The sequence below is a fragment of the Hypanus sabinus genome, unplaced genomic scaffold, assembly GCF_030144855.1.
Source record: "Hypanus sabinus isolate sHypSab1 unplaced genomic scaffold, sHypSab1.hap1 scaffold_43, whole genome shotgun sequence".
NCBI lineage: Eukaryota > Metazoa > Chordata > Chondrichthyes > Myliobatiformes > Dasyatidae > Hypanus > Hypanus sabinus.
Genome location: NW_026781307.1, coordinates 1,899,675 through 1,923,659, shown reverse-complemented (window position 1 = coordinate 1,923,659; position 23,985 = coordinate 1,899,675). Strand labels below are relative to the sequence as shown.

General features: G+C 48.8%; 4 non-coding genes across 4 annotated transcripts; all 4 read left to right on the top strand.

The window, feature by feature from the left end:
* Positions 1 to 977: 977 nt before the first annotated feature.
* trnak-uuu (transfer RNA lysine (anticodon UUU)) lies at positions 978 to 1,050 on the top strand. The gene has a single exon. It is a non-coding gene; the product is annotated as a tRNA-Lys (tRNA).
* An 11,811-nt stretch (positions 1,051 to 12,861) lies between these two features.
* Positions 12,862 to 12,934, top strand: trnak-uuu (transfer RNA lysine (anticodon UUU)). The gene has a single exon. It is a non-coding gene; the product is annotated as a tRNA-Lys (tRNA).
* A 2,292-nt stretch (positions 12,935 to 15,226) lies between these two features.
* On the top strand, positions 15,227 to 15,299 carry trnak-cuu (transfer RNA lysine (anticodon CUU)). Its single transcript has one exon. It is a non-coding gene; the product is annotated as a tRNA-Lys (tRNA).
* An 8,120-nt stretch (positions 15,300 to 23,419) lies between these two features.
* On the top strand, positions 23,420 to 23,492 carry trnak-uuu (transfer RNA lysine (anticodon UUU)). Its single transcript has one exon. It is a non-coding gene; the product is annotated as a tRNA-Lys (tRNA).
* The last annotated feature ends 493 nt before the right edge of the window (positions 23,493 to 23,985 follow it).

Genomic DNA, 23,985 nt, shown 5'->3' with positions numbered 1-23,985 from the left:
TTTCCATCGTCGGGGAATTTCGGATTATGAGGAAAAGGCGGGGAGGTGGAGATGAGTCCGTGGCGAGATCAGCCGTGATCTTATTGAACGGCGGGGCAGGCTCGACGGGCCGGATGGCCGACTCCCGCTCCTGCTTCTCATGTTCTCATTCTCTTATGTTACTGATACGTATTGCTTATCTATCTGTTATTATTGTAATTTAATTGTATTGTATGGGTGAGCCACTGAGAGCCGGGATAGCTCAGCCGGTAGAGCATTAGACTTTGAACCTGAGGGTCCAGGGTTCAAGTCCCTTTTAGGGCCCTGAACTCCAACTGCAATTTTGTCCCCTAAGGGGGTTAAGGCAATGTGAAAGTGCAGGAAAGGAACAGAAAAGAATGCAGCAGGCTCAGCCCGCTACCTGCGGCCGGTAGCATAATCAAGTTACATCAAAGTTTAAATAAAAGTTGCCCTGAGGTTCATTTTCCTGCGGTTATTCCCAGTAGCCATGAAGAAACACGAATGGAATCAGCGAAAACCCGCTGACAGCAAAGACGGACGAACAGCCCGAGCTGAAAAGGCAACAAGCGATGAAAATGCAACGAGAGAAAAATATTTTAAAAAAATAAGAATAACAAAGAAATAAGCAATAAATATCGACAATATAAGTTGTAGACTCCTTGAAAGTGAAGCCTGGATGAGATCAACGATGCAAACAGATCTGGACGCGTTATGACGTCACACTGAGTAACTGTGACGCCAGAGGGCGCCGTGACGCTGGGTCGGAGAGGTGGTTGGCGGCGAGCGGGGTGTATTCCTTACCAGGCTCGTTGCTTTCTGTCGCAGGTAGGGTGGCGCAGATGGCATAGATCCAGCGACGCTGGAAGACACTCAACGCGTCGAGCAATAACTGTTCGTGGAGGGAGAGAGCTCATCTCTCAGCCGGAACACCTAACATCAGCTGGTGCTGGAGCTGCACAATGTCATAACGACTCAGGGCCCGGATAGCTCAGTCGGTAGAGCATCAGACTTTTAATCTGAGGGTCCAGGGTTCAAGTCCCTGTTCGGGCGCTAATGTTCTAATTTAACAATCCGCACTGCCGACCCAAGGCCTCTCTCATTATTGAAATCCCGCGAACCCTCGTGATCGAAGTGGAAATCGATTTTCTTTGACATACTGGTATCTGTCCTGGACCCAGTACAGAGTGTGAAACAAAAGCAGCGCCGTTGCTTTCTTAGGGAGAGCTGCTAATTTTTTTTTTGCCTCCGAATCCTCCAAAAAAAACCTTCTATCGGGGTATTGTTGAGAATAACCTGACTATTTGCATAATGGCCTGGAAAGGGAAAGTGAATATGCGGTGGACTCAGCCCGTTATATCACAGGCACCTCATTCCCCAGCGGTAAGACGGAAGTTCAAAGTAGATCAAAGTTCAGAATCAAGTCGTTTTCAAAGTAATAAGATCATATGGGCAGAGCACTGCAAGAGACATTTCGGAGAAAGTCGTTAGTTGCAGGAAGTCTCCATGGAAATGAAGCCCCATCATGAGAACAGGCTTCAGCCTGAAGGCCCGCCAGCTCCGAACGAGGTCAAAAACACGATTTCCAAGCGGGAAGTGCCTTAGATCCCCAGGTAGCCCAGTGGAAGCGTCCCAGATGGGCGGAGACATTCTCCTGAGCGAACTCACGAACATATTTACACTCGGATGGGGTCCCCAGTTTCCTCCGCGACGCTGCGCTTCTCCCCCCTGTTCAAGGACAAATGTGAGAAATCGGGTTACTCAAGCTACAGAGGTGTCACCCGGCTGTCCGCCGCCGGGACGCTCCCCGCCAGAATTCTCTTGGGCCAGAACCATCCCCACCATTGACGAAGGCAGCCTCACAGACTGTCGGTGCGGATTCAATAGACAATAGGTGCAGGAGTAGGCCGTTCGGCCCTTCTAGCCTGCACCGCCATTCACTGTGACCATGGTTGATCACATACAATCAGTACCCCGTTCCTGCCCTCTCCCCATATCCCTTGACCCCGCTCTCTATAAGAGCTCTATCTAACTCTTTCTTGAATGCATCAAGAGACTTGGCCTCCACTGCCTTCTGGGGCAGAGCATTCCACATATCCACCACTCTCTGAGTGAAAACGTTTTTCCGCATCTCTGTTCTAAATGGCCTACCATTTATTCTTAAACTGCGGCCTCTGGTTCTGGACTCACCCATCAGCGGGAACATGCTTCCTGCCTCCAGCGTGGTCCAATCCCTTAATAATCTCATATGTCTCAATCAGATCCCCTCTCATCCTTCTAAATTCCAGTGTAGATTCAGAGCGAACGTGATCTTCGTCCGGCGCCTGATACAGGAGAGGTGCCGCGAATAGTACGAGGGACTGTGCCCGGCGGTGATTGACCTGACCAGGACCATTGAGACAGTCAGCCGCCATGGTCTCCGGAGATTCCGCCGAAGCTCTCTCTGTCCCCCGGAATTCCTGACCGTCCTTGCAGAAGCTCCGTGAAGCTCAGATTCTCCAGCTGGACTCGCAGTTGGAGCTCTGAAGAAACAGAACAGAACCGGTGAAAAATCACAGACAAGAAAGACGGATGAACTGCCAACGTCCAAAAGACAACAAAGATTGCAAGTGCAAAAACGGTAAGGGAAAAATATACATAGTAATAATAAACAAACAAACAAACAAACAAACAAATAAATAAATAAATAAATAAATAAACAAACAAAACGAAAAACAATAAGTATCGAGAGCATGAGCTGCAGACTTCTCGAAATGCTTTTTCCCAGAGAATCTGTGAAATGCTCTGCCCAGGGAAGAAACGGTTATATAGGTTTTTACACAGTAAGGTAATTAGGGGTTGTGGGGAAAGGCAGGTTGGAGGAGATGAGTCTGTGGCCAGATCAGCCGTGATCTTATTGAATGGCGGGGCAGGCTCGATGGGCCGGATGGCTGACTCCTGCTCCAATTCCTTATGTAAACAGCGCAGAGCTTGTGGAGCCAGATCAGTACTGGGGTGAGTGAAGCTGAGGAAATTATCGCCTCTGTCACAAGTCACAAGTTGATCGGATTAACGCTGGTATTGTGTGACTTGAGGCTCCTGTATCTCCGCCCCGACGACGGCTGGGAGAGCAGCGCATGGCCTCGATGCCCGTGGTCCATGATGATGCTGATGTCCAAAGACAACATCCATCATCAAACATTTTCCGCCATCCGGCCGTGCCTTCATCTGCCTGCTATCATCTCGTACATGATGTCTCCCGCCACAGGTCCAAGGAAAGCAAATCCCTTCGGACATTATCTTCTCCAACGGCCGGCATGACTGCGCTATTCCCAAAGCCCCGTTCTCTACCGGCGGCACCGGCTTAGAATCAGCACACTCTCAACCATGCCTCTGTAGAATGTAGTTAAGATGACAGTAGGGTGATACTTGTTTAAGCTTCCTCAGGAAGTGCAATCTCTGCTGGGCTCGTTTCACAATCCCAGTGGTGTTCCTGTACCAGGTGAGATTGTCCGAGATCTGCACCTCTAGGAACTTGATGTTTTCCACTCTCTCCTAATATAAATCAGGACATAGGAGGGGAGTTGCTATTCTTATCCCAAGTCAGCTAAATTTTGAAAAAGTATTCGAAATGGGTGATAAAGAAGGCAGATATATTCTGGTAAGGGGGAATATAGACGGCAATTCAGTTATTCTATTGAATGCATACACAACCCCGGGAAGTGATACTGGTTTCTTTCAGAAAATTACTGATATTATGGTAACAGAAACAGAAGGTCTCCTGATATGTGGGGGAGATTTAATTTACAATTACAACCAAACTTAGACTCTTCCAAAAGAAAAACCTATGAAACAAAATCTTTACATAAGAAAGTTAATACCTTTTTTGAGGATGTTGTTTTAATTGATATATGGAGGGAACTTTTCCATGATTACACTCATTATTGAGCTCCCCATTCTGTATATACAAGAATAGACTATTACATAACATTTGGAAAAGAAAAAGACAAAATAAACACCTGTGGAATTGGGACAATGGATGTAAGTGACCATGCACCTATATATTTATCTGTTGATTTTGACCTACAACCAAAGAATACTAGTTAGAAACTAAATTCAAGTCTACTCAATGATCCCTACTTTTATGAACAAATTAAAAAAGAAATTGGTCTCTACTTAGAATTTAATGATAATGGAGAGGTTTCATCTCGCATTTCATGGGGTACTCTGAAGGTGGTCTGAAGAGTGAAATTTATAGCGATATCTTCATATAAGAAAATAATAAGGAATAAAATATTAGAGGAATTACAAAATAGGCTGAAGGAACTGCAAAAACACACAAATTGGATTTGGCACAGGATACATTGGGGAAATTAAAAGAATTAGGGATGAAATAAATAACTTGGCTACGCAAGAAATCAGGAAAAACAATGTTTCTGAAACAGAGACATTATGAAAGTGCATCGAAGTCTATGAAAATACTGGCGTGGAAACTGAAAAAAAAAAGATAGCTGAAAATACAATTCATAGAATTAGTATCCAGGAACAAAAATGATAAAAAAAAAAATAAGCTGAGTGAAATTCAAGAAGCTTTGGAACTGTTTTACAAAACTCTATTTTCCAAAGTTCCAGGGGGAAGCATAACCCAAATTCACACCTTCCTGAATTCTCCAGAGTTACCCGCTTTAAGCAAAGAGCAAAATAGGATGACTGCTGACATAACTGAAGTTGAATTAAAAGCTGCAATTAGTAGGCTTAAATTATGCAAGTCACCAGGATCAGATGGGTATACGGCGGAGTGGTACAAAGAATTTAAAAAATGAGTTAATTCCTGTTTCACTCCCCACACTGAACTGGGCTCTAAGAAAGGCACAAATGCCACCCAGCTGGAAGAAAGCGATAATCTCAGCTATACCGAAAGAAGGCAAGGATAAAATGGATTGTGGGTCATTTAGACCAATATCCGTTCTTAATGTAGATTATAGGTTATTTACCTCCATCATGGCCAAACAATTAGAAGAGTTTCTACCCATACTGATACATAACGATCAGACTGGCTTTAAACGACAACGCCAGAAACAAGACAATATACGAAGGATACTTCACATTATGGATCATATACAAAAAATAAAAGCAAAACAATAGTGGTTGGTGTGGACACTGAAAAGGCATTTTATTCAGTTAATTGGAATTTTCTTTACAGAGTGTTACATAGATTTGGTTTCCAAGACACGATTATTAAAACTATACAGACACTATATGTCAACCCTACTGCTAGGATCAAAATCAATGGATATTTATCAAATAGTCTTACCCTAGAAAGGGGCATGAGACAGGGTTGTGCATGGTCCCTGCTACTCTTCGCATTATATCTGGAAACATTAGCTCAATACATCAGACAAAATGAAGATATCAGAGGAATTACTATTAAAGGGACAGAGCATAAATTGGCTTGTTACACGGATGATATATTGATCTATCTAGGGCAACCAACACACTCTTTACCTAAATTGATGCAATCCTCTGAACAATATGACCAATTATCAGGATAAAAGATCAACGTAGATAAAACCCAATTACTTTCATATAACAATAGCCCACCAAGAGAAATTGAAAATATCCCTGCGCATGGCAAACAGAGACTTTCAAATATTATGCCAAAAGATTTGGCAAAATTATCAGAATGCAATTATCAGCCTCTATATAAAAAAATTACGAACGATATAACAAGATGGAACCTAATTCTTTTTTTTAGTCTCAGTTCAAGGATTGAGTCTTAAAATGAATATACTGCCCAGCCCAGAATATTATATCTCTTTCAGACCCTATCAATGGAGATTAATCAAAATCAATTCAATGAATGGAACAAAATGTTTTCAAGATATATTTGGCAAGGTAAAAGTTCGTCTCAAAACTTTGCAACTAGCCAAGGGAAAGGGGGGGGGGGATGGGGCCTACCTTCTCTTAGAGATTGCAGCATAATTGAGAGCTCTGATATGCTGGTGTAACCCATCATATGACGCCCAATGGAAAAACATTGAGCAGAGGATACTTTCCATACCCATACAGGCAATTTTGGCTGATAACAACCTACAAAGGTAAATAAATGCTATTGATAACCTATGGGTGAAATGGACTCTGAAAATATGGAAAACTATTATAAGAGAGTATAAGCTAGAGGAAGATATTGCAATTCTTAAATGGTGTGCATATGACTCGGATTTTAAGCCGAATAAACTGGATGCTATTGTTAAGTACCTGTGGGTATCTTGTACTTGTCACGTGACAGTCGTGTTGAAGCTGTACTGGATTTAAGGTAACGGTCTTGTGATGGTGGAGTGACGTCATTTCCCCCCGCCAGTACAGGTCATGTGACAGTTTTTTTTCAACAGGGTATAAAAGGAGGACCCCTCCCTTTGAGGAGGGGCAGTTCGTGGCTGGATTTGCCATTTTGACTCCATGCTACTGCGTGGTCCAATATTATGACGCAGATTGGTTGAAAGGTGGAGTTTTATTTAATGCCTGAAGTTTAAAAGGTCATTGCCGGCAATTTCTTTACGATACTGCCAGTTAAAAATCAGTGGAGAGTGAAGATCAGAGTTCGGGAGCTAAAAGTTCGAGGAATATGTTAATAGGACCGTTAAAAATGTAACCAAGGCAAGAACATGTTTGATAGTGTTACGGCTGGGTTAACAGACCCCCAGAAATAAAGGAATCCGTTGGAGTCTGGAGGTACCGAGAACTAAAGGTGTTTATTAGTAAAATAAGCAAAACAGTATCAATAATACAAATATGCATATAAAACAGGTTAGCGATAATAAACATAGAAGTGTAGGAATAATAATCAACAATAATAAACAAGCTCTATCAACGTCGAGGGGTAAATGAATTGTCATAAGGGAATATAGAGTTCAGTTCAGTTCACGTGTGCTGCGGTAGATGTGGTTGTTGTATTGTAGTTTGTTGGAGAAGAGAGAGAGAGAGAGAGAGAGAGAGCGAGAGAGAGAGAGAGAGAGAGAGAGCGAGCGAGCGAGAGAGAGAGAGAGAGAGAGAGAGAGAAGAGAGAGAGAGAGAGAGAGAGAGGAGAGAGAGAGAGAGAGAGAGAGAGATTGAGCAGTTGCAGCCAGCAAACCTTCTGTTTTATTCTGATTCCGTCGTACCGTTGTGGTCATTCGGTTATGACCCTCCGTTCTCGGCCAGACCGTTCTTCTGTGGTGACTCGTCACTCTGGCATGAGTGGACACACACACAAGTCCCCACCGGCCCGGCCGTCACACTGTCAGCTTTGTGACCGATCTCCTGATTCGGTCCTCGAAGCCCCCACCTTCCTGTGGGTGCCCAACACTCGGTCAGTGTCCACTGGTGTGTCTGAGGGGTGTCTCCCCACAACTGCCTTTTATCCCCATTGACGGGGTATCAACCATCCCTCAGCTCAAAATGACCATGTCCATCAAATCAGGCCACTCCTGCTGTCTCATTAGGAATGTTAACGAGCAAAGTAACGTCCTTGTAGCGAAAGGTAAACAATCCAGGAAGAGGCCATAATACATAAATCAACTGTCTCTCTCTCGTATCCGTAGCAGATGTCCCTGCCTCTGTGTTTCATCTCTCTCGCTCATTAGCAGCATAGCAATAGCTTTAGTTCATAGTTCTCAAGGAGGGTGGGGAATGGTTTACTCTGCACCCCATTTCCATCAGGTCTGTTCAGCACTCATAACACCCCCATCCATCAAGGAATTTTCACCAGGGTGAAAATTAACTAGTAAAGCACACTACAGAATCTAATATAATACAGAAGTGGTCTTTTAACTATAAGAATAATGCAGATATAATTTCAAATTAACACCTGGATAAACAATCAGCAATGACACTGTCACTCCCTTTTACATGTTGCATTTTAATATCGAATTCTTGTAACAACAGACTCCAACTTAATAACGTCTATTTTTATTCTTCATGTTAGCCAAAAATACCAAGGGGTTGTGATCTTAGCTTAGGTGTATATTTCAAAATGTGAACCAATACATGTGTGATTATACTGTGGTACATTACAGAAGTTTGTGCAAATACTAATCTCTATTTCACTTTTAAACTTAACATTCTGTCAATCTACTATGATATCGCCTTTATAATTCACATGCTTTGCCGAGAAAAACGTCAAATTCCCGCAAAATCAGATCCTGTTATTCTAAGTGGTATTTGGTCAACCTTTGTCCCTTACCATTTAACTCTCGCGTGGTTAGCTTGCTCGCCAGTGTGGAATAGACCTTCACAGACTCCTTTCACAGGGGCTAGCTCATCACCAATGTTTTCCAAACTCAGCCCATTTGCTGAACTTCCAAACCACTCACTAATTTTAAGCAGGTCATTAATTTTATCTTCAGGATCTTTAATTCTGCTAGTTTCCAGTCTAACACCTGCAGGTGATCCCTCTCGGTCAAAACAACACTTCAGGTTCTACCTCTCCAAATCACATCCTTGAACAACGCCACCAAGTTGGTTATCCTTAAATTCCAAAACAAACTGTAATTGACTCGCAGGCACCTTGTTAACAAACCATTGCTCCTTCAGCATGGCCAAGGCATCTAAAATCAATCCAGACTTTAAATTTTCCTTATTCAAAAGTTTAAGAACAATACTTTTCCTTTTCCTTCAATAATATTCACATCACCGGCTTTCATCTCATCATTAACTTTTAACACAAGTGACTGAGAATTCTCACTTTCTACCGGTGCCAAGGTTAACCCTTTCTTCACTGAAACAAGTCCATCTGACCCAAAAGGACTGCATTCCTTTTCAACTAAGTCAGACCCCTCAGACTTTTCCTGAGTCTCCACACAAGTACCCTGTGCCTCCACATCCTTCACACCCTGAACACAGGCAAACGGGACATCGGCCTCTCCTAGGCTTTCAATACCAGTCACCATTTCAAATTCCAAGTTCCCCTGATCCTCCCAGTTACTCTCTGGACAACTCCCCTCCGGAGTAAACTCAACCTTGCCGGTTAAAACAACCTCGTCTGCTAACCCAGCAGACTCCCTCCAGGTAGCGGCATCCTTTTCATCTAGGACTGCCCTCACATCATTGGGAACACACGTAAATTCTTCAACTGCAAAAAGCTCTGTCAAGCTTGATACCTCATCCGTGTCCACCCCTGGACCTTCTAGCTGCCACATCTGTTTCTCATCTTGGCTCTGTGCCTCCATAACCTCCTTCCTGACTCCCAAGTATCTTATGGGCAAGACTCAAAATTCCGTTCCTTGACAACACTAAATCTGCTTCGTCTACCTTACTCTCCTTAGCCCCACTATCCTGTTTCTCCTCATCCGGTAACCGCTTTTGATACAAGGTCGGTAAAAACGTCTCGGCTAAATCAACACTGGACTCATTTAAACTGGTTCCTGTCTCAGCCGCCTTTCTAGACATGCTGCGAGTTATTGCGCATGCGGGATAAATCTTGGATTCTCTGGGCGGGTCCTCAGCACTCACGGGCTTGCTTGTCAGCTTCACTGCTGAATACACGTCTGCAGTATCTCTCCAGATCCGCACGGAAACCGGGGTTGCTCCTTCCTTCACAGCCACCGTCCCTTCCGAAATAAGCCTCTCACGCCCCTCTTGGGCTCTATCTACCTTCGCCTTCCTCATCGGTCTGCTGACCGGTTCAATGCAACCTGTCGGAGTTGCCGTCTTTCCCTTTCCTGTCTCCTTCTTTGGAGCAAAGCACTTAGATGCTATGTGGTCCGCTTTCCCACAATTATAAAGCTGGGAACCTTCTTGCCAACCTGCTTTTCCTCCTCCCTGCCTTTTCCGGTAGTCCCTGGTATCTCAGATTTAGCCGGTGAGCTTTTTCTACCGTCACTGCTACCCCTCTGGTAGCTCTTATTTGGGGGAAACTTTATCTTGTGGGTTAAGGCATACTCGTCTGCTAACTTGGCATTCTCAGATAGAGTCTCTGTCTCCTTCTCGTCCAAATGCGTCTTCATACCTTCTGGGACACCTCTTTTAAATTGCTCAATAAGCATCAGCTGTTGAAGCCTATCAGAATTTCCATTGACCCCTTCTGAGGCGCACCACTGATCCCAATACATTTGCATCTCACGGGCAAACTCTAAATATGGGCGGTCCCACGGCTTCCTCAAATTCCGGAATTTCTGCCGGTATGCCTCTGCAACCAATTCATAACTCCATAGTACAGCATTACTTTACTTTATTTTACTTCATTATAATCTTTAGACATCCATAGCCAATGCCGAATACGCTTGCTGAGCCTTCCCCCTAAGTACACTCTGCAACAGAACAGCCCATTTCTCCTTAGGCCAGTTCTGATTCAAAATCACTTTCTCCAAATGGAGGAAGTACCTATCGACATCCATCTCCTCAAATGGAGGCACCAACTTAATCTCCTGACCAATCCTGATTTGGATCGGCTGCCTGGCCTCCTCCCTGCTGTGCCTTTAACCTTTCTCCCTTTCCTTCCTCTGCCTTTCAGCTTCTTCTTTCTCCGTTTCAGCCTTCTCTCTCTCTCTCTCTCCCTCTCTCTCCCTCTCTCCCTCTCTCCCTCTCTCTCTCTCTCTCTCTATCTCTCCCTCCCTCTCTCTCTCCCTCTCTCTCTCTCTCTCTCTCTCTCTCCCTCTCTCTCCCTCTCTCCCTCTCTCCCTCTCTCTCTCTCTCTCTCTCTCTCCCTCTCTCTCTCCCTCCCCCTCTCTCCCTCTCTCTCTCTCTCTCTCTCTCTCTCTCTCTCTCTCTCTCTCTCTCTCTCTCTCTGCCTCCAGCTGCCTGATCCGGAGTTAATGTTACCGCTACTTCTCCTCCTCAGCCAACATTAATTTTTCCAACTGTAACTGAAGCTCACACTCGGTTGGTTTCCTCTCAGGATACAGTTCTAATGCCCCCGACGGGAAAAAAACCTTGGGATACATAATATACAGCTATCGCCCTCTGTATCTCCAACTTTCTCATCGCCGGTTTCACCGCCGAGAGATTCAATTGTCTCGCAATACTCAACAATTCCACATTTCTGACATCCTCTAATGCCCCCTGTAGTTGGTTCTTTAAAAATTTGTCTATTCCCATCTGTTCTGGTTTCCCGTCTGATTATCCGCACAACCATATCAGATAAAGGACTTCTATCGGGATTCACCGGGCTCAAATTTTGTCATCGATCCCGGACGAGCCCCCAATTTGATGACGTACCTCGTAACTGGGTAAACAGACCAGCAGAAATAGAAGAATCCGTTGGAGTTTGGTGGCACCGAAAACTAAAGGTGTTTATTAGTAAACTAAGAAACACAATATCAAAAATGCAAATATACATATAAAACAAGTTAGCAATAATAAACCTAGGTGTAGGAATAATAATAAACAATAATAAGCACGATCTATCAATGTCTAGGGGGAAATGAATTGTCATAAGAGGATATAGAGTTAGGTTCAGTTCATGTGTGCTGAGCAAGTTGCGGTTGCTGTATTGTAAGTTGTTGGAGAGAGAGAGAGAGAGAGAGAGAGAGAGAGATTGAGCAGCTGCAGCAAGCAAACCTTCTGTTGTATTCTGATTCCGTTGTACCGTTGTGGTCATTCGGTTATGACCCTCCGTTCTCGGCCAGACCGTTCTTCTGTGGTGGACTCGTCACTCTGACGTGAGTGGACACACACACAAGTCCCCACCGGCCCTGCCGTCACACTGTGAGCTTTGTTGACCGATCTCCTGATTCGGTCCTCGAAGCCCCCACCTTCCTGTGGGTGCACAACACTTGGTCAGTGTCCACTGGTGTGTCTGAGGGGTGTCTCCCCACACCTGTCTTTTATCCCCACTGACGGGGTATCAGCCCTCCATCAGCTCAAAATGACCATGTCCATCAAATCAGGCCACTCCTGCTGTCTCCTTAGGAATGTTAACGAACAACTAACGTCCTTGTAGCGAAAGGTAAACAATCCAGGAAGAAGCCATAATACATAAATCAACTGTCTCTCTTTCGTATCCGTAGCAGATGTCCCTGCCTCTGTGCTTCATTTCTCTCTCTCGTTAGCAGCATAGCAATAGTTTTAACTCATAGTTCTCAAGGGGGGGGGGGGAGAATGGCTAACTCTGCACCCCATTTCCATCAGGTCTGTTCAGCACTCATAACAATAGAGCGATTTAGAAAGGTATATAATTCAGATAACGGTAGTAGAACCAATTCAAGCATGTATAAGGGTTTGTCAAATCTTCAACCAGATTCGACTTCATACATCAAAACAAAATGCGAGATCGAAGGAGGGATGACTATTTCTGAGGAAGAATGGACAACAATATGGAGATATCAATGGAAGTGTACCAGTTCACAGAAATGGAGGGAGTTCGGGTGGAAAAACTTGATAAGATATCTTATTACACCCTCTCAGAAATCCTATTAGATGCTAAGGTCCCTGTTTGCTGGAGAAATTGTGAAAATCAAAATGCAAACCAGTATCATACTTTCTGGGATTGCCCCGTTACCAAAGGCTATTGGAGGGAGATACACAACGCTCTACAAGACATCTTTAAATGTGAAATACTCCTAGAGAGTAAGACCATATATTTTGGATATATACCTCAAGAATGGTTGAAAATAGATAAATATTCATTAATATACTGCTGGTGGCTGGTAAAAAGACTCTTACTAGGAAATTGCTGTCACAGGAGAGCCCAACTTTAAATGCATGGATGGAAATTACAACGGACATTTACAAAATGGAGAAGATAGAAGCATCTGTTAATCATAAGTTGGAACAATTTGTTTTATACTGGGAAAAATGGTTTAACTACATAACACCTCATAGGCTTGATTTTATTCTCAGAAATCAATGAATCAATGAACACCTAACATCAGCAGCCTGGTGGAGCTGCGCAGTGCATAATGACTAAGGGCCCGGATAGCTCAGTCGGTAGAGCATCAGACTTTTAATCTGAGGGTCCAGGGTTCAAGTCCCTGTTCGGGCGCTAATGTTACATTTTAACAATCCGCACTGCCGACCCAAGGCCTCTCTCATTATTGAAATTACGCGATCGAAGTGGGAATCAATTTTCTTGGACATACTGGTACCTGTCCTGGACCCAGCACAGAGGGGAATAAACCCAGCATCTTTGCTTTCTTAGGAAGCAAAGGTGATTTTATTGTCACCGAGTTCTCCAAAAAGAACCTTCTATAGATGTACTCTTCAGAGTATCCTGAATATTCCTGGTAAGGAAATGTGAACGTGCGGTGGACTCAGCCCGTTATATCGCAGGCACGTCATTCCCCAGCAACGGAAGGACAGAAGTTCAAAGTTCAAATTCGATCAAAGTTCAGAATAGAATTGTTGTCCAAGTCATATGGACAGACCACGACGAGAGACCTTTCGGAGATCACCGTCAGTTACAAGAAGCTTCCATTGAAAAGAAGCCCCAGCATGACCTCGGTCTTCAGCCGGATGACCCACCAACTCCCAACGAGGTCAAAAGCGCTACTTCAAAGTTGAAAGGGCATACAAGTTCAGGTATCCCAGTGGAAAGTATCCGCTCTGGCAGAAGTACCTCATAGTTGATCGGATTAACCGCATCTGAAGCTGGCATTGTCTGACCTGACGCTCCTTCATCTCTGCCCTGACGACGGCAGCGAGAACAGGTCATGGCCTGGGGTGCTCGAGGTCCATGGTGATGGCGGCTTGTCTCCAAATTCAACATCTGCCATCAAACATCTTCCACTATCCTCATCTGGCTGCTATCTCCTCCCTCGTAGGAGTTGGCGATATATGATGCTTCACTCCACGGTCCAAAAAAAAAGAAAACCCCTTCGAACATTATCTGCTCGAGCGGCCGGCGAAACTTCAATCACGACTCCGCTGTTCCCGAAGCTGCGTTCGCTCCCCGCGACGCTTCGGTCGGCGGCACCGGCCTGCAGTGAGCCCGACCGCAGAGCCGCGAAACCCCGAAGGCGCGCCCTTCTGATGTTGAACCGCGCCGCCACCCGCACCCTCCCCGCCCCACCGGAGCGGGTCCCAGCACCACCGACAACCGAGGCCTGTGTGCAACTGCAGCAGGACGCCATCCACCCTGCAAAGGGAAAGGTGAGAGATCACAGGCAGAGATTGAGCTGCTTTGCAGATGGACAGGAAGGAGCCGCAGTTTGGCGCCGTCGTGACTCCGCCTCCGCCTACTTCACTATCGAAGTACATAGATGAACCTGGGGCTCGCTTTCCTCTCAGCCTTCACCGCAACGACGGCGGAACCCAAAAGAATCAATGAAAATCCGCAGACAACAAAGACGGGCAGGCCATCTACAAGACGCAACAAACCGCCACTTACAAGAAAGGAGGAAAGATTAACACTCGAGTAGATAAGCAAGAAGTACCGTGATTGCGAGCTGCAAAACGTGAGGCCGATGGCTATGTGAGCGGTTCCGTTGCCGTGGGGTGAGTGAAGATGAGGAAGCGGTCCCTTCTTCTTCAAGCGCCTGATGGATGAGTGGCAGAGTGGGGGCTAAGTCCGGCGTCTCTCGTTCCTGGTGGTGGGTGCGTGAGGAAAGGGGCCTCCATGGTGGATGATTGCCGACAGGCAGCATCCAACATCAGACGACACCAGCATAGGGGGCACGCCCTCTTCCGGCAGGAGGTGGAGAAACATCAAGCCCCACGTTGCGGTGTCCAAGGGCCGCAAACTCCCTTCAACTATTGTCTTCTCCAACCACAGCAAAACCTTAATCGCCGCCAATTTGCAGCCACTCTGGAAACTTTGACCAATAAATACCAACTGTTCTCTTTTTGTGCCTTTTTTTTTTGGTCGGATTGTGGTTCCTTAGGGTTGTTACAGACGGGAGGTGGTAATGGGGGACAAATTCCCATTACCTATCAAATGCTGCCAAAGCCGTGTGCCCTCTGACCAATACCCTCTGACAACCGAGTTCAGTTCCTGATGCGGTTTCTCAGATAAAACACTGATAAGAAACCGGAATCTGATTCTACTGCAGGCTCAACGAAGGAGACATCCCGGGTGATAGATCGGAGTGTTGTCGATATGGAGCCTTTGTTCAGTTCGACGCCCGTAGATTACAGCTGTTCCTCGTTCCCTGAGCGCACTCCCACTCTCCCGGTTTCACATCTCACCTGCCAACTTGAACCACTTCCTTCCCCTCACATTCTTTTCCTGAATTCTCCCCTTCCTCTCCAGTCCTACTGCCTGGCCTGACGACTTCCCCCGGCATCTTGAGCGTGTTGCTATTCCCTTCCGGGAAATTTCAGCCAACCTACAGATAGAGCCCGGATAGCTCAGTCGGTAGAGCGTCAGACTCTTAATCTGAGGGTCCAGGGTTCAAGTCCCTGTTCGGGCGAAGCATCAAGAGTCAAACTAAACTTGGGTATGAGGATATACAGTTCGAAGTAAATTTCGGCAGTTTAGGCACCTCGGAGCCAAAAGCGCGACGCTTTGCAGCTTGTGGTGGGGGGAGGGAGTTCAAAGTTCAATCCGGCGTCCTCCGTAAAGCGTCCGTACGTCGACCCCGTTGAATTAGTGCGTTTTCCCCGAGTGCCCCGCTTTCCTCGTTACCTGGTCCGTTCGATCGGTGATGTTATAGCTTGCTGAGGCAGAGGCGCTCAAAGGACCGGTAGAGTCTAATCCCCGCGGTGTGTCGATTAAGAAATAAAGAAAAATGAAATAAAGGAAATTTCGACCTCAGTGCATTAACAGAGACAGCGGCGCGTCCTGCTCCCTGTTTCCGGAAGCCGGTCAGCAGCTCCTTCCTGACACGCTGTGACGTCACCCAACAGACTCTCCCGGTAGTGTTGTGCTGGGTCCTTACCGCCGTTGGAGAATGAGAGAGCGCAGGGACAGACCCATCCGCTGATCGGACCCTCTTCCGACCTTCAGACAGTTCAGTGCATAACGCGGTCACGCAGTGCACGGGCATGCAAGCCATGTTTTTCACTGTAATGTGTTAACAATGAACCAACACGGCAGATGCCACACAAGAATAACACGCCCGCTGTTTCGGGGTCGGGGGTGGCGGGGTTCGGTCAGGCCGTCGAGGGCGCGTTGGCAGCCGGTGACCCGGAACATGGGTACCTCAGTCTGCAGAGCTTCAAACTTTCAATCTGAGGGTCCGGAATCCAAGTTCCTTTTCAGGCGCTGAATTCACAACGCACCCACTTGGATTAACGCCCGAAGATTTCAAATCCGTGCCTGGCGGCCGGGAAGGACACACAGGGCGCTTTGTGAAATCTCGACAGCCAGTGACCGTCCTGTCGAGCGGTCCCAAAGGGAAAGAGAGTCGTTCGGACGTTGCCCCGTCGGTGTCAGCCGGACGAAGGAGCCGGTTATTGACTTCGAGGGCCTGCAGCTGTGGTCTTCACGTGGAGATGCCACAAGTCCCCAGCTGTAAATATCACCGACAATTTCTCCCGATCCTCCTGTGGCTAGGGAAGTGCACGGGAAAGAGTAATTACATAGTTCATAGAGCAATACAGCACAGTACAGGCCCTTCGGCCCACCATATTGTGCCGACCCTTAAACCCTGCCTTCCATATAACCCCCCCCCCCACCTTAAATTCCTCCATATACCTGTCTAGTAGTCTCTTAAACTTCACTAGTGTATCTGACTCCACCACAGACTCAGGCAGTGCATTCCACGCACCTACCACTCTCTGAGTGAAAAACCTTCCTCTAATATCCCCCTTGAACTTCCCTCCCCTCACCTTAAAGCCATGTCCTCTTGTACTGAGCAGTGGTGCCCTGGGGAAGAGGCGCTGGCTGTCCACTCTGTCAATTCCTCTTAATATCTTGTACACCTCTATCATGTCTCCTCTCATCCTCCTTCTCTCCAAAGAGTAAAGCCCCAGCTCCCTTAATCTCTGATCGCAATCCATGCTCACTAAACCAGGCAGCATCCTGGTAAATCTCCTCTGCACCCTTTCTAAGGTTTCCACGTCTTTCCTATAGTGAGGCGAAAGTAAACTCAGCGTGTGTATGGAACTGGAGGAGATAGCAGAGGCACTTAATGAATACTTTGCTTCAGCGTTCACTACGGACAAGGATCTTAGTGACTGCAGGGATGACTTACAGTAGGCTGAAAAACTTAAGCATGTAGATATTAAGAAAGAGGATGTGTTGGAGCTTTTGTAAAGCGTCGAGTTGGATAAGTCACCGGGACTGGACGAGCTCTACCCCAGGCTACTGTGGGAGGCGAGGGATGCGATCGCGCTGAGCCTCTGGCGATGATCTCCGCATCATCAATGGGGACGGGAGAGGTTCCCAAGGATTGGAAAGTTTCTCCGCATCTCCGTTCTAAAAGGGCGTCCTTCAATCCTGAAGCCGTGCCCTCTTGTCCTAGAATCCCCTACCATGGGAAATAACTTCGCCATATCTAATCTGTTCATGACTCGCTTCAACCCCACAGGCGCCAGCATCGGCTGGACTGGGACACACAGCTTTCAGGAAGGTACATTCTCAAGGGACAGAAGACTGACAGCCAAAGCCATTTGCTTATATGTAAGTGACCTAACCCCCCAAAAAAATCACTCCAGCACTCCCTTCCACTCTTGTTAAAGCAACCTGTACAAAAAAAATCCCTCCCACCATGTTCTCTCCCACACCCACCGCGCTGTATGTATAAGGCTTGAAGAACGTACCAACAGAATGAAAGATAGTTTCTATTCCGCTGTTAAAAGACTGCTAAATAATGCCCAGTCAGTTCGGATGGACTGTTGACCTCACCGTCTACCTCGCGATGATCCTGCATCTTCCAGTCTAGCTGCACTGGGCTTTCGCTGTAACTGCGACAACATATTCTGCTCTCCGCTCTCAATAAGAAACGTTTTTTTTTCTCTCACCGGGTCTTGGAACAATAAATGAATGTACCACACACAGCTCACGAGCGGTGAGTGAGAAAGCAGCGATCGCCCTGGGCAGATGGTGAACTATAAATCGGATATAGCCCAGTCGGTAGAGGTCTGGGGTTCAAGTTCCGGCTCAGACGCTGGTTCAAGGTCAGCCTCTGGAGGGCGCTCTGGGTCAATATTGCCCAGGGCCTGGGTAGCGCCGCCAGTCGTGCGTCAGCTTGGTGTTTCCGTGGGGTCTGTCGTTACCTCAGAGCATGACTCCCCATCATCCCATTTGCAGTCCTCACCCACCCCCCGAAATGCTTGTAAGTCCACACCTCAAGCACGCGTCTTTCGTCGCATGCTGAGAGTTTGCGTTGAAGATGAAAGGGGCCAATTACAGACTTGATGTGTGGAGCGGTCTACTTTCTTCTTCCAGAAAGGATTGCATGCCGCCGGCCAGAAGCAGGCTGTGGCGTTTTTAATGGAAGCAGTGACCGAGTTTTTAAAAGAACAAAAATCACCAGTCCATCACACAAGGGGTCTTACCCGCAGAGGACTGCAGGCTCAGCTCGGCGGGTCACGGAAACCAGCCGCCCCTCCACAGACCGTGCCGTATTTCGCTGCAAGTCTCGGCGCGCATGCGATCATTGAACCCGAGTCTCTCTGACCCCGCCGCGCCGCCTCAGATCTGCGTGCGGGCGCGGGCTGTTCATCCGACTCGCTGAGCTTTTGCAGACCGGCTCAGAGGTCCTGGGGCTGCAAAGTCCAGTTCAGCACGGGGAGCAATGGTAGCCTCGCGGTTAGCACAACGGCCGGCGAGCCGGGTTCGATTCCCGCCGCTACCGGGAAGTGTTTTGTGCGCCCTCCTCCGTGACCGCGTCTTTTTTACCCCCCCCCCCCCCGCCCTCCTCCGTGACCGCGTCTTTTTTACCCCCCCCCCCCGCCCTCCGGTCTAAAGCCGTACCGATTGATAAATTAAATGGATATCGTAAGCTGTCCTGCGATTACGCTAGGATTAGATTGGTAGGTTGTTGGGCGGCGCGGCTCAAAGGGCCAGAGAGGTCCATTACCCACTATATGTGACTCGATCAATCAATCAATGAACGTTGAAAAGAATAAAAGAGAGAATTAATACAAACGTGTTCAGCATGGACTTACGTCATTTCACGGCTTTGATACAAATATCGCGATGGAGAGTCAGCCTGCGAGATTGTTCGGTCAAGGTGACGCCGACGAGCAACCAATCCTCGGGCGACTTCTTCCAGGTAGCCAATCACTTTAATTACTCCCCCTTGTCCTCGTTGTGCTTCGGGAGCTGCTGGGGCCTGTGACCCGGCGTGGACCGCCAGCGCCTGCTGTCTTGTGCAGCAGGTCAGAGACGGGCCGCGGGGGCAGTGGCCGACTCCGTTTGGAAGCGTCGGGGAAGGCTGAAGCACAATCGGCGCGATTGCGGAGGAGGTCGGCGGTCGCTGACCGAGGAGGGCACGGCGGTTGGTAGGCGGGTCGGCGGCGTTCGGGAGGCCGCAGGTCGGCAACGCGGGAATCGCTCTCACGAAAGGGATGAATTGGAGCGGACGCGATCCTCGGTTACGTGGGGAAAAAGTTTTCGTGAGATTGGTGCGATTATAGGACTATACGTTATATTGTTCTCTGCATTTTCATCCTTGTTTCCGAAGGGCGTTCGGGGCTCCGGGTGTGCGACATCTTAACCCTTGCGGGGCGGGGGGGGGGGGATCTCGGAATGTGGGGCCTGGCGCATTAATTGATTCCTCTGTGTGTTTTGCATGTAACGGGGCGGGGGCGTTGGTGGTTTGGTGCCATTGCCGCTGGGGTTGAGGGTATGATTTTAATGTCGCTGCTCTTCAGAGGGTGGGCTTGGGGGTATTTGGGGTTTAATGTTCCAGCTGCCGTTCTCCGTGTTAGTTGCGTTTGTGTGCGCGAGGAGGGGGTGGGAATTTGTTAGTTTTGTTTCTTTTTTCTTTACAGTTGTGGAGGGAGGGCTAATGTCTTTTCTTTCAACCAGACATGTATATTTTGTGTGTGTTGTGTGTTTCATGGCTGACTGGAGAAGACCAATATCAGTGTTGTTTTGTACAGATACACTTTGACAATGCAATTAACCTTTGGAGACCTTTAAAGCCAACGCCGGAAAGGGGACGCTGAGCCAGGACCGCCAGATCCAAAGTCTCAAGAGCTGCCAGCTGGGCATTCCTGGCGCTGGAGAAGCAGCTCCTCCACAGCGCCCTCTGGTGTCCGACACGAACCAGTGCTTCCCCTCCGTCTTGCATTCTCCATCCCCAGCGAGGAAGCGGTGCTTGAGTCAGGCGCGTCTGTTTGGGTGAGAAGCCGCAGGCACTCAGCTGGTCATGTTGCATCGATGGAGAGGGACGAGCAGTCGAGATTTCGGCCCGAGAATCTTTCACCGGGACTGGAAAGGTGGGGGGGGGGAGAAGAGGAAAGGGGCTCCTTCCCTTTCTGCAGCTCTCTACCCTCCTCCCCTATCAGATTCCTTCTTCTCCTTCTCTAGGAGATTCACCCTCCTAGATGAGATAAATTGCTTGTCTCCCTCCTAGACAGGCCATTTCCACCGGAGGTCATGGGTCAAGAGTGAAAGATGAAGCGCTCAATGGGAAGGAGAGGGGAAACTTCTGCGTGAGAGGGTGGAACGAGCTGTCGGCACAGGTGGCGCATGCGGGCTCGATTTCGGCGTTCAAGAGCAGGTACGTGGATGGTCGGGGTGTGGAGGGCTATGGTCCGGCTGCAGATCTACGGGAGTAGGCAATTAGAATGGTTTGGCACCGACTAGATGGGCCGAAGGGCCTGTTTCTGTGCCCGTGTTTTTCTAGACCTCTATGACTTTATCAGCCCCGCCCCCCCCCCACCAGCTTCGCCCTTCAATCCCGCACCCCAATCTCCTACCATCCCCCCCACTTCCTCCCCACCTGGCTTGACGTAGCACCCGCCAGCTAGTACTCCTGACCTCCGGCTTCATCCCCCCTCGCAGTCCCGGGGAAGGGTCTCGGCCGGAAACGTCGACTGCTTGTTCCTTCCCACCGACGCTGTCCGACCTGCTGGGTGCCTCCGGCATTTCGTGGGTGTTGCTCGCGATTCCCAGCGGCTGCCGAATCTCTAACACCGGGGCAGTTTGCTTGCTGGCGCTCTGTTACATCGTGGCTTTGTTAGATCGTGGCGCAGTTTGTAACCCCGTTGTCTCTCCGGCAAGTGGCAATTAGTCACGTGCCGAGCTGCAGTGAAAAGCCTGTTGTTTTTTTTTAGTGCCATTCAGGCAGATTATTCCGCACGTCACCCGAACGGTGGTCCGAAGCAAGGACGAATATGGTAAAAGATGGCAGATTACTGCGTTAAAATCCCCGCGGTGGACACTCCCAAATCCGGCTGCGAAAGGAGCAGGGCTCGGGCACGGGATTGGCAGTCCCAATACCGTAAAATCCCAGAACTGCAAAAGGCAGAAATGCCATCGGAAGCCCCGAGCGCCTCGTCGCTGGGAGAGGGAGTCCACCTGGGGACAGACCGGCCCGGGGCAGAGGACTCTGGCGGGGGATGATGGGCCTGGGTAACAAGATTACCGGCGTTGCAGTTACCGGGGAAGTACCGGGCAGGGATATCGTCAGGTGACCGTCAGGGCATGGCGAGGCAGGCTGTTCCGACCAGCGTCCCCGTTCTCATAGCCCGACAGCAGCGGGGTGGGAGCGGGGTCCTTCAGCCTGGCGAAGCCTTTCGTGACTTTCTGCGCCGGTGTGAGCTGAGATAACGGACCTGGGAGTCGACTCGGTCGGTCAGTCAAGTCAGGAGGGGTAACAGGGAAATACACACAGCAAAGGTGCCGGGGAAGCCCAGTACCATCAGGAAGGGTTCTCAGGCACCCCAACCCTGCTCATGAACTGTCTGCCCCATCGTGGGCGGCGTCGCGCAGCAACCACGCCGGGGCCGCCGCTCGAAGATGAAACGGTTCTGTTCCCTCATCAGCGAGGCTGATCAGCACCTGCGCCCACCGCTGCTACATCGTTGTCTTTCAGAGCCACCATTTGTGCTGACAGCTCCGTACGTGGCGTCGCTGTACGCGCATGCAATCAGCCTCTGTGCATGTCATCGTGTTTGTTTTAACGTGTTTTGTTATCGTGTGACACCCTGGGAAAGGTTTCGCTGCCGGCGTGATGGTCTTTCTGTCGAAGCGGTGTTTGGGTCATGGTTGGAGATAACGGGGGCCGTCCAATGGGAGGAGTGCGTGTCTTCGCGTTGTGTGCCTGACAACGACATCCGGAGCCGCATTAAACAGGCATCAGCTGCCCTTGGGAGACTTCGGCGTAGAGTCTTTCAGAGCAGGAGCCTTCGCCCCTCCACAAAGGTCGCCGTGTACCAGGCGGTCGGTGTCACCACCCTCCTTTATGGCTACGAAGCTTGGGTAACCTACAGCCGTCACATCAAGTCCCTGGAGCGCTTCCACATAAGCTGCCTTCAGCGCATCCTGGGAATTACCTGGCGTGAGCGGGTGCCTCACACTGAAATAATGGTAAAGAACAACTGCAGAAGTACTGAGGCCGTGATCACCCAGCGTCAGCTGCAGTGGCTGGGGCATGTGATAAGGATGCCCCCATGTCGGCTACCCTGCAGAGTGTTATACGGCCAGCTACATTATGGTCGACGCTCAGCTGGAGGGCCGAGGAGGCGCTATAAGGATCAGATGAAGAATGTTTTAAGGAAGTGCAAGATCAGACCCGAGGACCTGGAAGATGTTGCTGCTGACCGTAACACTTGGCGACAGCTGTGTAGGGATGGGGTTTGTATTCTGGAGATGGAAAGAACAACCAGAAGAGAGCAGAAGAGAGCCAGGAGAAATGCAGCCATGATCACCATCACTACCACATATACACGTCCCACCTACAATAGAGCTTGTGGGTCCAGGATAGGACTGTATAGTCATCAAAGATCTCACCGTTAAAGGTGTGGACGCGTCATCGGATTCCGGTGGACGACGGAAGAGTGCCTGACACCGAGGCGATCTGGGTCTTTTGTTCCGGAGGTGGTGGTGGGGGGGGGGGAGATGGAGAGAGAAGCCCTAGGGGCCGGGAGTTGTCGAAGCCCGGGGGAAATTCGATGGAGGGTCGGCGAAGGGAAAGCCGCGAGCTCCACCTTGCGCACACGGGACTGTTTCATTAAAATGGGCCCTTTTCTTGTTTTTTTTACTTCACTGACTCTGCGGTCAAACTAAGAATTATAAAGCAAAGTCGTTTCATTGCGTGCGGTGTACTGCCCGTTATTTTCGTGGCACTGACTTGTAACAGGACACCCAGACAGATAAGGGGGTGTTCGGGCTCGCATCTCAACCCCACCCGCTCGGCAGGGCTGAAGATCGAACTTCCCACGACTTGCGCAGCCGGCAGAACCCGCCGTTTAAACTCACGTACTCGCATCAATGTGCTTTGTTCTCCATCTTACTCCGTTCCTGCAGCTGCATCCGACCTGCATTATGAGCTTTTTCATTCGCCTTTGACTTTGTGCGCCGGGGACGACACTGAGCGATCTTGATTCTTGAGGTGGATCGCGGCCGGTAGGAGGATGGTGGGTGCACCGGCCCGGCTCCGATTGGCGCCGTCGGCTCGGCGTTTCAAACCGAGCCCGGATAGCTCAGTCGGTAGAGCATCAGACTTTTAATCTGAGGGTCCAGGGTTCAAGTCCTTGTTTGGGCGCTGACTTTATCCTGCCGGTTCGCCGCAAGTGTAAGTGCGGAGCATATGCCAAAGGTATTCCCTATTTCAATAATCTGAGCAGCCATTCGGGGCCCTGGTCTTAAGATCAGACAATCGAAGATCTTCAATAAGATCAGAAGATAACGTTTGGCCTGTCATATTCTCCCCGTGACCAAACGCCTCACTGTCCAAGCGATTATACTCGACCTGCTTTAGTAAGATAGTGATCTTTATCACTGCAGTGTAGCCACACGGCATCACTTTTCACGTCACGTGATGATAACCCTGATTCTCTTTAACTGTACTGCAGTCTTTGTGACAGGGAAGCGAGTTCATTACATGGACGATCACTGGTGTAGAGGGCTTACTCAGGCAGCAGAGGGCGCTCTGGTAGCCGCGACGCGGAGCCTGGAGAGCGCAGTCACTGGTGTAGAGGACTTACTCAGGCAGCAGAGGGCGCTCTGGTAGTCGCGACGCGGAGCCTGGAGAGCGC